We start from the raw sequence: 12,682 nt of genomic DNA, 5'->3' as shown, positions 1-12,682 counted from the left end.
CNACCAAATTCCTTGGTGGAAGCCATAATAGCCATGTTGCTATAAAAATTATAGGTCTGTAGTGAAGGCACAATCTTAGAACTGAAGCTCACATTTCTCATGCAATGGGGAATGCTAGTGTTCCTGAGGACCAAGCAGTAATGTTTAGACAGTTCTGAGTGTGGTCATCAAGCAATGGGTATCACCTCCAATGGCCAAGGCCCTTTCCGCACGGGCATAATACAGCGGCCCAGGGATGGCAAAAACAGGAGGCGCTGCTGCATTGCATTGTTATACTGCATTGTGAAGCTGCCCCTGTTAACCTTGCTGAACAAGCGAGGTTTTTCCAAAGCACTGTCTTCCCGTCGGCGCGGTGCAAACAGCACCGGTGGGAAGACGTTGCTTTCCCCCTCCCCTCCATTCACTGTCCCGTCCAGTGTCACTCTGGAGGGCTGCAGAGCCCCTCCCACGCTGCCCTCCAACCCCTGGAGGTTGGAGGGCAGCGTGGGTGGGTCCCTGCAGCCCTCCAGAGCAATGCTGGATGGGACGGTGAGTGGAGGGGGGCGACCGGAGCTGCCTCTCTGGCTGAGAGGAAAGTCGGGGCTGCTCACATGCTAGCGTGAAAACGGTCCCTGAGCCTCCACCGGCATGATTTATGTCGGTGGAGGTGCATTTCTGCCCGTGTGCGGAAAGGGCCATAGAGAGACATGGGTTGGGAACATAGAGGTGCTCACAAGTGGTTGCACTCTATACAACAAGTATTACAGAAAACTTGCCACTAGGATGCTCTCTTCAGTTTCCCTCTGGTTAGAGTAAAATGTTTCTAATGTACACAGCGTATAGACAACCAGTGGTTGTTTTTTTTTTACAGGACTGTGCACAATGATGCATGCTGTTATCCAGTGCGACTGTAATAGGTCTGCAATGATGACATCCTCAGTGCAGTTGTATTGCTAGTAAGCTCCATTAAAGATTTTTTACTGGAAATTGATCAGAGTTTTTTTAAAAAATTGAATGGTTCCAGTTGTGTAACACACACCCCTCCCAACCCAGCATGTCATTCTTAAGAAAAGGAACACAGATTGCTCATCAGTTTCACTTACCAGCTGCTAGGAGAAAGGTTTACTCACTGCATTCAGGATTTTTTAGCACAAACTCCTCTGTGCCTTGGGTTTAAAATGCACAATGCTTCATTCACTTTGTATTGATGGGATAAGTGGGAATAAGCAAGATGTCCTCGCAGTGGAGTGTTATCCATTCAAACATTTTGTTTATCTGCTTAGGTGACAGTTAAAATGACAAAACAGTTCATACAAAAATTCAATGCAGAAACATTATCCCTAGAACTGACCAATAAGGATGCCGCTAGCCTGACCAAAGTGGTGGTTTATCCTCTTGGTCCACGAGCAATGAATCAACACAGCCTTTTAGAGGTGGGCACTCGTTTCCCCTTGAACGTGATGTATTAGTGTCAGTCATGTCTTCCTTAATGTGGACACATCTGAAATACTGAGTTGCTGTCATATTCCTGTCAAAGAAGCACATTGATTTTAAACCTTGGTATAAAGGACTTGAAAAATTAGCTCAGGCATCCCCAACCTTTTTTTGAGCCTGCAGGCATATTTGGCAACATTTTAAAAAAAAATCTGCACAGCCAATCATCTCTGCAGTAGTCAATTGCTGTGCAAAAGACCTACCTGGTCACACCCACTTCCTAAAAACACTTGGTGGGTGGTACGAACCAAAACAGGGTTCCTTTGTGATAAACTCTCTTTATTGTCAGAATTTTCATAGGCATTTTCATAGGTAACTTAAAGGAGTTCTTCTGTATAAGTACTTCACAGAAAGTCTTTCACATGTACCCAGGCATCAGAGAGTACTTTTGGTATAGCTTGTAACTGACTTTGTTCAGGTTGCCATTTTTCAAAACACAAAACAAGGAACTGCTCTTGAGTTTCCTTCCCCCACAGCAGTCTGCTAAAACACACATGCACAACCCGAAGCCACATACCAGAAATACTAAATCTCCACAAAGCCTCTGCTACAGCAATTCTCTTTTTTGTCTGACTCACTCAGTCTTTGGCAGCACTCCAAGACTGAAGAGGGGTGGAGGGGAACAGCATCCTGAGCATACCAAATGCCTCATTCTGATCTGTGATCCTGAGCACTCATTTCCACTTCACAGACTCTACTGAACTGTGCCTGGGAGAGACAAATCCCAGAAGTGGTGGGAGGAAAGATGAAAGCCGAAAAAGAGCTGCATTTATTAAGCTGTTTTTCTTTCACTGAAAAGCAGCATTTATCAGTGATTTCATATATCATGTGAGAGGTGGCTCCCTGCCAGTTTCCAGGGATCCAAACAATCCACTGACATCATTTGCTAACTATAGAGCAGCTTTTGCTGTAGGTGAATAAATAATGCAGTTGCAATGGCACAGGGCTTCTTCAGTGACACTGGCTGTCACATTCAAGAAGCATTTCTCCCAATGCAACAAGAATAGAACAGCCAAAGTACAGAAGAGTTGTCACAAGAAGTGGATCAAGGGCACATTCTGCCCAAGAAGGTATCCTAGTGCAGGCCGTGCTGCAGTGAACAAGGATTGCAATGCTCTTGTACATTTCCTGTTCCTTTCTAGGAAGTTTGTGCAGGGGAAATTTTTTTGCTCACTGTAATGGATATTCTTCAAGATCATTTGCACTATATAATGTATAGGCTTTGCATTGGCATAGATCTGTGATGATGCTGTAGTGAGGACACTAATGTTCCTGTCCCTCTTCTTGTGAGAAAACTATTTACTATCTGCTTTTAGGGCAGGGCAGAGTGAGTACCTTCTCACTTGTGTTCTTCTGCAAACACTGCAAAAAGGCATTTTAAAAAGCAATGGCAAGGTTGTGCAACTTTAGAGATAACCATCTGAAGTTCATTAGAGTCCAAATGAGGTTCAAATATGACATTTGTATGTTTTTTCTCCGTATGTGTGTGTGTGTGTTACACTAGGAAAACTGCATGAGATAAAAGGTTATATCCCTCCTTACCCACAATTTTAGCCCTACTGTAGCCAGGACATTCCATGGTCACCTTTTAATTTTACAAGGATTGGATTCTCAAGTGTTTCATTGGGATCATGTGGGCTTTTGGACCTAGCATTTTTAAGGTTAAGAACATAAGAACATAAGAACAAGCCAGCTGGATCAGACCAAAGTCCATCTAGTCCAGCTCTCTGCTACTCGCAGTGGCCCACCAGGTGCCTTTGGGAGCTCACATGTAGGAGGTTGTGAACAAATCTGTGCTCCAAAGGTGTCAGGTGGAAGGACAGTCTCCATTGTCTCCCCCTGCAAAGGGATACATGTTACTTTGACAGCTTTTGAGTGTCAAGTTCTGGATATTTATGTGATTTGCTTAGCTGCTGAAATGGGATTTTCTGTCAGCTGAAACCCTCACATAAAATAGGCCTATTTTATAGCAAAATGGGTGTTTATCAATCACAAATACCATAAAAGTACTTCTGTTATACTGAACCATATTCCATTAATTTTAAGACTTTGGATTCCACATCTCTATGGCTGCAGTTTATGTATCTCAGAAATGTTAAAAAAGCAAAGAAGCAGTGTAAATTTCATCTCCCCACCTGCTTCCAGCCCAAGGATTGGATGAAATTGACAACAGAGTCACTGGAAGACAGTTCCTATCTTCATTCTGTCCTGTAGGAGTTGAATGTTGCTCTAGGAATGGCTGGGAGACTTTACCTAGTATTCTGTAGGGCTGTAGGTTCCAAGACATTATTGTAATGGCCAAGGCCTGTTCTTTTCTTCGATTTACACTGCAATTTTGAGGAATTTTCTGTACTGGTTATAACAAATGTTTTGTGAGTTTAATTATTGTGGTATTGTTGTTGGTAGCTTCTTTAAATATGAACATGAGAAGTAGAATATGAATAAACATCATATAAGTTCCAATACACACAGAAACGAAAGTTAATGGTATACAACCTGCCTCATCAGCAAGTATGACAGCTAAAGGGGATTGGAGGCTGTATCATTATAAAACTAATTGCAGATCCACTGCTCCTTCCTACAGAATCAATTATATTTTAATAATAACACTGGGTCTTGCTGAATAATAGCCAAAGGGACAACAAACTGACACTCCATTGGAATAATTATTCCGCAAAATTTAACTTCCTCTAATATGTGTTTAATGTGATTCTTACTGCATGTAATGGAAAGGAGTGAACGCCATGACTGAAGAAATATAGAGCACCCATAAAAGTTCTATAAGCGATGAATGATCACATTCAAATCATTTGTAGAGTCTGAAATAAAGCCCGTAGAACAATACAATAAATGAATATTCACTTCTCTCAATTAGGATTTCCTTGCAGCATCCATTGGTTTCCCAGATGAGATTTCCCTTTGCTATCCTGCCAGTATTGTACAGGCAGGTGCCCATTTGTAGTTATCTATAAACCACTTGACTAGGGTCACATCCAAGAAAATATACTTTTTCACCATAGCAGCATTGCAATGTAAGCTCCTTCTTGGATGCAGATGGTTCAAACAGACTTTGGGGTTGTAGTCATAATGAGAGAAAGGAAAACAGTCCTTTCCATCAACATGGTTTGTTGACTGTTCTGCAAGAGAAAGAACTGGGTCTGCTAAATGAAGGTGAGGCCATTTGGATTGCGCTCCCAGAGACCACTGAAAATGCAGTCCTTTAAACTGCTACATTTCTCACACTGACTACCTCGTCTTTAAATGCCCAGCTCTGAAACAAAGCAACCACCGTCAAGAAACAGAGTCCCTTAGTGCAGTTTCTTGTTCTCTTATACATTGGTTCAAGCTTCAGGCCTACATTAGAAAAGTTCAAGTTAGAAAATAACTGTGCTGTTGCTTGAGATTCAGGAAGCTGTGGCCTTTTCCAACTGAGATAAAAGTCCAGGTGCTTGGAGGAGGCTGTTTCTGTCCTGATTCCCATCTAGCCTTCAAGGCTGAAATATGTTCCCTCCAATTTGTGAAGGTGAAATCATGAGCCTCTACACTTGTGAGAACGGGACTCCAGATGCCATCCCCCCCCCCCCCGCTGCATCTCATTCTGATCCCCCCTCCCCTGGATCACATGGTTAGTAAGAGTTATGTAATTAATTGACATCACCAGCCGCAGATACAATTGGTCAAATGAGCTTAGGCCAATTTAGACCTTGGCCATAAAGTTTAGCATTTTTAGTCTACTTTGGCTCTTGCTGCCTTACTCATGGCGCCTACGCAGCAGTGGCATAGGAGGTTAAGAGCTCGTGTATCTAATCTGGAGGAACCGGGTTTGATTCCCAGCTCTGCCGCCTGAGCTGTGGAGGCTTATCTGGGGAATTCAGATTAGCCTGTACACTCCCACAAACGCCAGCTGGGTGACTTTGGGCTAGTCACAGCTTCTCGGAGCTCTCTCAGCCCCACCTACCTCACAGAGTGTTTGTTGTGAGGGGCAAGGAGATTGTAAGCCCCTTTGAGTCTCCTGTAGGAGAGAAAGGGGGGATATAAATCCAAACTCTTCTTCTTCTTCTTAATCCAGTCCTGGACCTTTCAATTTCATACCTGTTTTAAGTATCTGTCCATGCCAACTCTTGGGAAAAGTGCATTTTGAATGCTGGAGAATTTCAAATCTGGCAACCTGAACTACTGTTATTACTGTGCAGTCATCCCTTTTGAATTAGCCTTTGTTATTGTAATCTTCACTGCTCACTGGTTGTTTTTTTTAGAAATATTCCTGCACAGTTTTAATAAATCACTTTAATTATGTCTTGTGGTGTTTTGTCTTCAGGTGGCTTCAGTCTAATTCCAGTACCTACCGTGTTTCCCCGAAAATAAGACAGTGTCTTGTATTAATTTTTGCTCCCAAAGATGTTCTATGTCTTATTTTCAGGGGATGTCTTATTTTTCCGCTCCACAGCTGCATGCTCTGGTCGACGGGCATAGTTCCAAACAAAAACTTTGCTACGTCTTACTTTCAGGGGATGATTTATATTTAGCACTTCAGCAAAACCTCTACTACGTCTTATTTTCAGGGGATGTCTTATTTTCGGAGAAACAGGGTAGGCCTATGTGACTATATCCACCAGTTTAATTGTTTGTGAAACTTCCACTGCAAGTGGTCAGCTTTGCAGGGATGACTTTCTTGTCATTAATCCCATGAAGGTTGGAAGCTTGCCCCTTTGCATCTGACTGTCCAGGTAGACAAAGGGGCTGGTGACACCTACTGAGACTGAAGTGTGAGGACTCATATCCCAGGGTTTTGTAAGTTTGCATGTTGCTGGCCATCCCAACAATCCCATGGACTAGGGGTTCTTGGCAACCACTCAAAGTAACTGAAAGGTGATCACATTGTGACTTTCCATCTTAGTGCACAAATTCTGCAAGTGGAACCAGCAGAGCTCTTCAGATCCATAAGATCAGGATGCTTCCACAATACTTTGCCATTTCCCCCTGTCTTCGCTACAGTTGGAGTCTGGGCTCACCAGGGCTTAAGGACCAATTGACACTCACAACACAGTAAAGGTGTTCCTGGGGTGTACTGCTTTAGACTGCAAGGGCATATGTTCCCCATAAACAATTGATCCTCACACAAAGAACTCTAGCATTTAACAAAGACAGCTAGGCTAAATTTCTTCCCTTTTCACTTAACTTTTTATTCATTTATAATATTTTGTGAGGGACCATTCAGATAAGCAACCCCTACACACACCAGGCATAGATCTCACATGATTTTCTACTGGTATACACCAGAACCAGCCTGCAATCTTCTTGCCCAACCCATCTTTTCCCCAAACCAAAGAGCAAATCATGGCTTTCTTCCATTTCATTGATGCACAAGGTGCTTCAGAAGAACCCACGACCACCCTGGTTGGGGGAAGAAATAGGACTAATAAAAGGAAACATTTCTTCATGCAACACATGATTGATGTTTGGAATATGCTGCCACAGGAGGTGGTGATGGCCACTAACCTGGGTAGCTTTAAAAGGGGCATGGACAGATACATGGAGGAGAAGTCAATCTATGGCTACCAATCTTGATCTGAGATTGCAAATGCCTTAGCAGACCAGGTGCTTGGGAGTAGCAGCAGAAGGCCATTGCTTTCACTTCCTGCATGTGAGCTCCCAAAGGCATCTGGTGGGCTACTGCGAGTAGCAGAGTGCTGGACTAGATGGACTCTGGTCTAATCCAGAAGGCTCTTTCTTATGTTCTTCGGTCTTCAGGGAGCACCTACTGAGAAACAGCAGCCTCTATCATAGAAGGACTGTGACTTGGAACTTGCACTGCCTGAGAACCTCCACATATTTTGTAATTGACCCCTTCCCCCATGACAGCCATTTTTAAATTGTGCCCACTCCCAGTTCCAAAATCTGGTATCATGCAACAAGATTGAGGACCTTTAGACAAACAGGAATCAGATAGGACTGATTCCTATCTCTTCCATTCTGGAAGAGAAGGAGGGGAAACACAAATCCTTCAATGATATAAAATGCCTTAAAAGAGAGAATATACTGAAGTTGCAGGACACTGTTGCAGGAGAAGGTACAGGCTTTGATTCTCTTTCCACTTTTCTTTCTACTGCAGTGCTAGATAAACACTCAAACAAAAGAAGATAAATGTTTTTCCATCTAGAGGCTACTAAATGTTTTTGAGCCAGTTTTTTTTTAGAAGAGTGATGTAAGGGTGTGGTGTGAATGTGTGTTTTATCATTAATGTCACACTAACAAAAGCTTAGTAGAAATCCTGAGGGCAGACATCACATTTCACCACCATCAGAGGAATATTGTAATGGACTACAATACATAGATTGCATTTTTTTTCTGGAAAACCACACATCATATCTCACATCATTTATATCAGAAACAATTTGTATACAATTGGGAATGGGTTCCCAAGTAAAGCTTGTAGCATATTCCCTAGGCCTTCCCAGAAACTCACCTGCTCCCTTTTAAAGACTCGAGTGAGAAACTGTGGGAAATTGGTTAGGAAAGAACCTGGTTTCTATCCTGACTGCCTGTCTGACAGACTACAGCAGCCTATTCTTTTCCTGATGAGGAAACCTCTGTTGCATTCTTGAATGCTTGACTGTTATGCAACTGAGTCAAGGAGTCCATCTTCCTCCTTAGGAGCGTCAGTGAGTCAAACTTATCATCCCTTGTTCACCTGTTGCTTCGACTGTTACTCATTCTCATTACTAGATCTGCATTTGTCATGAGGGAACACTCCCACTGTATCCAGTATGCTTCACAAGGCCTTCTGTTTACATCTAGTTGGGCAGAAACATTCAGGCCTTCCTCCCCTTTCAAACACAGAAGTGTCATTCATCAGCCATTTTCTACTATACAAAACTAAATGCATAGTACACTTCTCCTTTAAATTATAATTAAGCTTCTTGATTAGTTTCAGATTGGTACAATTTTACCAGCCTTTCCATGTGGATAATAACTGAAATAAAACTACTTAGATAAACATGGAAATCTTATTCTTCGTCTACTTATTTTCTTTAAAATGCTTTGCTTTAACCACAAACTCTTTTCACTAGGAGAAAATGGCCATTTCCCTCTGACATCCATTTCATATTCATAATGCCTTGTGGCTTTTATGGTATTCTTGTTGCATTATAGGAAATCATCTACATTGTTTTCTTTCAAAATAAGGGTCTGCAAAACTAGCAGCACACTTGGATTCCTTTCTTTTCCCACATCTCCCTCAGCAGAGACTAGTTGATCACTATTTACAAGACTTAATTATTATTTCTGAAACTGGGATCAGCTGAAGCGATGTATATGCGCAACACCCATTTTAAGTCAGAGGGAGGTGCACGCATACACACACACACACACACACACACACACACACACACATATTTTGGTGACTGGGTGCTTGATCTATTAAAACTAGGCTTTCAACCAGCTGGGGAGGATTTGATTGCTATTCATTCGGCTTCCTCTAACAAGGTCTGTTTGTGCATTCCTTGCACATGAGGGAGTTTTGAGTGTCCAAGGGACAAGAGACTCAAACTAATGGTGTTATTTTGTTCTGTTTGTCTCCACAGGATAAGGAAACATGACTCCACAGCTTTCAGCTTTGTTGTAGACTTCTTCCTGCAGCCTTTTCCCCGCCCTTTTGTTCCTTGTGCTGAGCACAAAGGAAATGTGCTTTGCCTTTACTTTCTCACACATGTTTCAGATGTGCAGGGGTGTGATTGTAAACAATGTCATCAAATGCTCCAGAACTGTCTTTTCCTCCACCGTGTCTTATTCCCATCATGGGGGAGGGGAGTGTTCATCAACAGGGTGTAAAACAAACAAAACAAAACAGTAATCTGGCATTCCAACTGCAATTTTTTAAAAAGAAAATGTTAATGATACGTTATGTGATTGCTCTAGGTTTGGCTTCACTTGGTCTTTATTAGGCACATCTGGTATTTTGTAGCAATATAAGTAGCAGGAGTTTTTGGCATGCAGAATTATCCGGCACTGCCATGCAGGATGGAAACTCATCAGGGAAGCTACTTAACTGTGCTGCTCCACAACTTTGCTTGTACACTGGGCATCTAGCCAGAATAGCTAAAATATGTGATTGGCACAGAGTTCTTGCCACGCAAACACTTCTGGAAATTTCTGTGTTCAGGCCTGCCAGATCCTTTATGCGTAACATGAGTTTCTCTCTCCCTGAGCAATCAGTTTTAAGCCTAGCTCGCCTGGACAGTTAAAAAGAAATATAATACCTTTGAGTCAAATTTCCATTTCTCCATTGCCAAGGTCACCATTTCAATGAATTAGTAGGCATTTCCTAAAACATTTGTTTGAGTTACATTAAGTGTAACATGTGGAAGACAACTCTATTTCGTGGAAAAAAACTGAAAGGAAAGCTATCTCATTTCCTGGAGACTGCCTACTGTCTGCGGGGGAGGTGATGGGGGAGAAAGGACAAGGTTGTTTTTAAACAGCACCAGGAAGGGATTTGATCTATTTCAAGTTAAAAGTACCTCTGCCAGTCAGCTCAATATATTTTGCAACCACAGCTATGACAGAAAGAAGGGTAATCATCATGTAAAGGCATCAGGTACTGTCTCACATGTCTATCGTCAAAATAAGACAACAGCTCCAGTCCCTACCTCAGAATATTGTAGGGATTTTAGGCCTGGTGTCAATGTATGTTTTGGGCAAGGTTGTGCTTCAGAGATTGTACCATATCATGACCATCAACTTTGAAAGTTCCTAGCCCCCAGGGCCTGAATGAAATGCTGGAAGTCTGCAGGAGAGAGCAGGGCTGTGGAGCCCCATGTCAGGGCACAGAATCTCCATCCCAAGCTCGTGTTGCCTGCCACCTTTCCAAGTGGTGATATGAGAATTTTTTTAAAAAACCTCATCAGTGTAGTAAGCATGATGGTGTTACTTTTGAGGAAAACCCAGAAATGATGGTGGCAGCTCCAGGAATTGCTAGAAATGTATGAGTTTTATCATAGGCCGTTTCCGCATGGCAGCGGAAACGGCTGGGTCGGCGCTTCTCGCGCCGACCCGAAGACGCTGGGACCGTCCGCATGGACGGTCCCGGGAAGAGGCGGGCAGCCGGCGCCGCGGAGCGCCGGCGCCCGCACGACCCGGCTTGTCCCTGGGCCTCCGGCGCGTCGCGGAGGCCTGGGGACACGCCCCCCTGGCCCTGCGCGCCTGCTCGAGCGGCGCAGGGCAGGGGGGCGTGTCCCCAGGCCTCGGCGACGCGCCGGAGGCCCAGGGACAAGGTGAGTGCCGGGTGGGGGAGTCGAAGTGAAGCCGCTGCCGTTCGCTCGGCGTTCACTGCAGCGTTTCCCCAAAAAGAGCGCTAGGAAGCGCTCTGGGGAAACGCCGGCTCCAGGCCGGGCGGGCGGCGCTAGGGCGGCGCGGCTGCGCTGCAGCTGCGCCCCTCGTGCGAATGGCGGCCTGGAGACGGTGTTTTTACCGTCTCCAGGCCGTCATTTTCTGCCCGTGCGGAAACGGCCATAAAGTTTCTGGCAATCCCTAAAGCTACCACCATCATTTTGGGGTTTCCCCTAGCTGTTGGCTCCACCATCCTCCCCTCCCCCGCAACCTGCTGCCAGTTATCAGGCTCAGCCTGACAACCCTAGTAGAGAGAAATCCATAATGGTCAAAGGCCAGGGCTTCTGCTTATTGTGGTGGCAGCAACTTTTAGTCTCAATCTGATTTGCAACAAACTCTTGTATCCCCTTGCACTCACACCAGCAGTTCACACAAAGGTTTTTTGCTGAATCTTTACATTAGCTGTGATTCAAAACTTTTCAAACTATGGCTACTCTGATTCAGATAACTTTGCTAAAATCAGAAACAAAACAAGAGAGGTTGGAGGAGAGATTATGGAAAAGAAGGTTTCAGGTTCCACAGGCCCCTTCAGACAAAGATGTAAAAAATTACAAATTCTACATAGCAACTGGTGTGACATGTTCAGACTGGTGTTAACAAATGCTACAAGCATTTTGAACATTGATTTGTTCAATAAACATACCATCTTGCTTGCTTCGTGTGACATAGGCTCTTTCTGAACAGCACAAATAAAACACCTTGCAGACGTTTTTAAAAGATCCGTTTTGGCTTTTTTTTTTTGTCCGCATAGTGCCCTAAGGCCTGTCTTATGGTACTTGCATCATATATTGCTGATTTTAAAGTTGGATAGAACGTAGAAGAGAAAGTTACTGCACCTTGAGTCCTATAAGGATTTCACAAAAACATTACAAATCAACTTCATCAATTGTGACCAATCCCACATCACAATTTAACAAATACAGGGGAAAAGGGGGAAATAACATGTTTTGGCCCTGCAAAATCTTTCTTATTTATGTGGAAAAATTCTTCATTTGAAAAATGAATACATGAAAAGTTAAAAGCTGGGATTTCTACTCTAAGCCTTAAAATACTCCAGAACTAGATTTATTTGATGCATGTAAAATATATTTGACAATGAACAAGGGAGGCACAAAAAACTGAATTAATTACTAAGGAAGAATTAATGGCGTTAATTGTATTGCAAGGCAAATGGTATAGCTCAATTATTTTCTTTCCCAAAACCCCCCCCCCCCCCCACTAACCAGTTCTGATCCCCCTTCTTCCAAATTTATGTAAGGAAAACATTGTGGTAACAGTCTCAAGAACCTCCTAGAATACTCTGGGTTTTCAATTGAGCCTTCCCAGCTGGATGTCTTCTTGTATGCTCATCTTAAATGGGTATTTCCATATTTTGGTAATTTATTGTTATTTTTACCATATATGTGTCCCAGAGCAATTATTGCCATTTAAGTTCCGGTTTTCCCCCTTATTCCACCCCTACTCATATTATTGTTGGCTGCAAGACAACAGTTTGATATTTGAGAATGTTAATGTAAAACAATTACTGACAACATTCATTACTTCTGTTTAATAATTAGTAAGTGATAAAAATCAGATAGTGTTGGTCCATTACACCAAAATTCACTGGACCATATGTTTACTAAAACCACATCCAAATATAGCAGTGCAGTCATTCAGAGCCCAGTCAGTCCACGGACTTCTTCTTGCTTGCAAAGCACTCTTGGGAGGATTTGCAGTTCAGAAGACACTTTACACTGAAAGTCCCCTTTGTCAAGTTGGATTTCTCCCTACAGGCTCCAGATCCATATTTGAAAGGTAATTTAAATCTATCAGAAAGAAT

Source organism: Sphaerodactylus townsendi, linkage group LG01 (assembly GCF_021028975.2).
Source record: "Sphaerodactylus townsendi isolate TG3544 linkage group LG01, MPM_Stown_v2.3, whole genome shotgun sequence".
Classification (NCBI taxonomy): domain Eukaryota; kingdom Metazoa; phylum Chordata; class Lepidosauria; order Squamata; family Sphaerodactylidae; genus Sphaerodactylus; species Sphaerodactylus townsendi.
Note: the sequence above shows the minus strand (reverse complement) of the source record.